The following is a 4,117-nucleotide window of genomic DNA, read 5'->3' as shown; positions in this document are numbered from 1 at the left end:
GGAAAATTTATCAACTTAAACAGTGAGACCCACCAGATGGAGCAAATAGAATCATTCCCTGGAGGCTTTCAGAAGCAAAGGAAATTACTATCCTTGAGAAACGCCCTTGTCGCTGCTATAATATTTATTTCAGTCTTGCTCAAAAAGTATTTAGGTCATTTGCTGCAATCAATAGAATTCTCCATTAGTGTGAGGAAAGTTGCATTCTAAGATTCAGGGAAATCTAAAATACCCTCTAGGAATATTAAGAAGCTCACACAGGTCTACTCCTGGAAACTTATTTACTGTGACAGCGTATAAATGTTTTAAAACACTTGGTTGCCAAATATCAGTCCGCATTATGGACAACTTAAAAAAAGAAAGTCACCCCAGCTAGGTTCCACCAGTTTCTATGCTCTGACCTGGGGAGAATGGAAAGCTTGGGGGAAGTGGAATCAGATCATTCTAGCTCAAAAGAAAGCCTTCCTGCTTCTGGTGACTGGCTGCCTTCCCAATTATTAATGAAGAAAGACTCCTTTTTTCCATTTCCTAATGATGTCCACAGTTGAAGTGCAAACTGACTACAGCTGAGTATTTAAGTGGAATATTTCAAGGACATTTATCGTAAGTGGATACAGAGACCACGCTCCTGTTTCAGCTTCAAGTTTTAAATGTCAAACACCTGGAGACATAATTACTCAACCTTAAAATCATTCTAGGAGTTCATTGCTCTGGTTTAGGGAAAGTCAAACTAGTAAGTTATGTTCAAGACACCATTAGGCTGGGGACGGAGGGATTGAGGGCTGTTGGAGGGCAAGGGAGGAGGAGTCCACACTAAGTCTTTATAAGTCTTTAACCAGAGAGCCCTCTTGCCCCATTACACATGGTGAATGTATAATGCCCCGTTAGTATATATCTCAGATGGGAAGAATGAAGGATTTCGTATGTATTCAAGGAATCAGAGGTACAAGCAAATTTACTGACAGTAACATCATATATAATTTGGCCATGAAAAATTTTCTAGTGGGACAGGGATTTAAATATTAAGACAGCAGCTTCTGGCCAGGTGCAGTGGCTCACACTTGTAATCCCAGCACTCTGGGAAGCCAAGGCAGGAGTATCACCTGAGGTCAGGAGTCAAGGTGGTGAAACCTGCCTCTACTAAAATACAAAAATTAGCAGGCCGTGGTGGCACATGCCTGTAATCCTTGTTACTCAGGAGGCTGAGGCAGGAGAATCGCTTGAACCCGGGAGTTGGAGGTTTCAGTGACCCGAGATCGCGCCACTGCACTTCAGCCTGGGTGACAGAGCAAAACTCCGTCCAAAAAAAAAAAAAAAAAAAGGCCGGGCCCGGTGGCTCACGCCTGTAATCCCAGCACTTTGGGAGGCCGAGGTGGGCGGATCACGAGGTCAGGAGATCAAGACTATCCTGGTTAACCCGCTGAAACCCCATCTCTACTGAAAAATACAAAAAATTAGCCGGGCGTGGTGGCTGGCGCCTGTAGTCCCAGCTACTCAGGAGGCTGAGGCAGGAGAATGGTGTGAACCCGGGAGGCAGAGCTTGCAGTGAGCCGAGGTCGCACCACTGCAATCCAGCCTGGGCGACAGAGCGAGACTCCGTCTCAAAAAAAGAAAAAAGAAAAAAAAAAAAAAAGCAGCTTCTCCGATTCAAATGTAAGTCAACTAGTATTTCTAACCTCTTAGACATAATTGCTTAGACCAAAAGGACCATTCACTAGCATCCACAGATATCCAGAACAGAACAGACATCTGTCCTTTATTTCAAATGCACATGAAAGGTAAGTAAATTCTCATAGTTTATTTGCCCTCTGTGCCTAATTTCCATCTATTGTTCATCCACCGTGTTCTTTTTCTGAATAAAAGTAAAAAAGCAAAATAACGTGCAAATTAAGGATGGTCCAGTCAATTCCACATACTTTCAGAAACCCCTGATTTAAAGATGTTTCAGGGCCAGGCACGGTAATCCCAGCACTTTGGGAGGCCAAGGCGAGCAGATCACCTGAGGTCAGGAGATCAAGACCAACCTGGATAACGTGGTGAAACCCCCATCTCTACTAAAAATACAAAAATTAGTTGGGCCTGATGGTGCTTGCCTGTAATCCCAGCTACTCGGGAGGCTGAGGCAGGAGAATCGTTTGAACCCGGAAGGTGGAGGTTGCAGTGAGTGGAGATTGTGCCACTGCACTCCAGCCTGGGTGACAGAGCCAGACTCCATTTCAAAAAGAAAAAAAAAAAACAGAAAAAGTTTCAGAATTCCAAAGAGCAGGACTGACATACTCCTTAATATACTCTTCACTGACTAAATTTCCTAGTATCTTTTTTTTTTTCAGTTTGAGAGCCCATACTGTTTCTTCACTGACCAGATTAGAAAAATAATCATGGTAGACACCTTAGTTCATTCTTCTAATAAGACTGTTAATCTGGTCCTCCCTGTTGCCAGCATCTCCACCTTCTACAAAATGGGTGGTCTTTTTCTTCTTTCTACCTCCTGGAGAAGATAATTTGAAGGGCCACAGGAAGTCACTTGCTTCTTTGAAGGACTTTCCGACAGTATAGATCTCATGAATCAGATCCTCCATGCAAATGATGCCGTATTTATTAAGAGACACAGCAATCAAAGTGTTACCTGTCAAAGCAATTCCCTTATTGATTTTGCCATAACCACGCTTGTAGATCACTTCATTTACTAATTTGGGTACTCCCATGCAATATATGGTTCCACAATTTGGGTACTCCCATGCAATATATGGTTCCACAATCCTCAGCATGTTCACTGAAGGCTTGTTGAGCTTCACAAAGGTTCCATTGAAGATTTGACGAAGGCAAAGAAGCTGCAACACCTTTCAGACCTTTGGGCTCACACCATTGATATCTCTGATCCTGACAACAAATTTGGGTTCTGCAGGTACATAGACGTTGCCAGCTTTTCTTGCCAACCTCGCCATTCGAATTTCAGTTCTGTCCATCTGCCTACACTCCTTGTGATAGAGCTTTGCTTTTTCATAGACCTCAAGCTTCCTCCTTGCCTTTCGAAGCATCTTTTGGGCAGACTTCTTTCTCAGGCGCTTGATCTTCGGCTCTGAGAAATTCCTTCCCTTTTTCTTAAGGGTTTCTGGCATAGCAGGAACCTTCTTTTTCTTCTCTTCAACACCCTCCATGGTTCTAGCTAGAAAAGAGGACCCTAGTATCTTAATGTTCATAAAATACAATATTCTGCTTCTACTGGGCACATGCAAGGGATTCCTGCTGTACTTGTGCAAAAATCCTAGCTAGAAAACAACCTCTTGACTGCCCCCAGCAATTCACAGCAGCCAGAAACTATCCTCTCCCCCTAGATGGCTACAAACACTATCTTGTCATGCCTTGGCACATGACATGAAACTGGCAAGGGTGGCTAAACAAAGAAGGAGAAAAAAGTCCAAATCTGAAGCTAGGTCACAAGGAAATGGTAAGTGAAAAGTCAAACTGAAAGCATTCCTAAGCCATGATTTTGCCTCAGACCATGAAAATCCTGAATACTGGTATATTATTGTATGTATTCAAAATACTTATATTTCCTATTGCTTATACACTCATGCACACACAACTAACCAAATATACTTTCTTTTCTGGAACAGCCAGTGGAAGCCCAGCTTGTGATTATTCCAAGGATAAAAGAAGAGAACTGTGTGGATTCAGTTACTCTAACTGAACACTAAACAAAGCATAACAACTCAAAGTCATTTTTAGCCTAATACAATCTCCATATTTATTTTATGAATTTACTCAATGTCACATTCCCAGTTAACAAGGATTACAAAGAAGAATGTGAGGAGACAGGAAATGCAAATTGCAGCTTTGTTAGAAAGCAAGTCACTGCCATGTCATTCCCATTTCATAAGTTAAAGTCCCAGTTAGAAGCTAATATCAGTTTGTCTACAATACAAAGTAAACCTCAGGATAATCTCTCCACTCGTTAAAGTGTTGGCTTATACAACTTTTTCTCTTTTAGATCAATCTTCATACTCCTGACCAATTGCTGAAGAACATAAACTCCATTTCCACCTATTTTCACCAAAACTGCATCTGATCACTTCAACTAGATTAATGAGCATCCTAGGGCTAGACATGACACCTA

General features: G+C 42.0%; 1 pseudogene; it reads right to left on the bottom strand.

Moving 5' to 3' along the window:
* Positions 1–1,930: 1,930 nt before the first annotated feature.
* On the bottom strand, positions 1,931–3,158 carry LOC102132352 (large ribosomal subunit protein uL30 pseudogene; annotated as a pseudogene).
* Positions 3,159–4,117: the final 959 nt, after the last annotated feature.

This window comes from Macaca fascicularis, chromosome 9 (genome assembly GCF_037993035.2).
Source record: "Macaca fascicularis isolate 582-1 chromosome 9, T2T-MFA8v1.1".
Classification (NCBI taxonomy): Eukaryota; Metazoa; Chordata; class Mammalia; order Primates; family Cercopithecidae; genus Macaca; species Macaca fascicularis.
The sequence above is the reverse complement of the archived record's forward strand: the minus strand, read 5'-3'. Positions and strand labels throughout refer to the sequence as shown.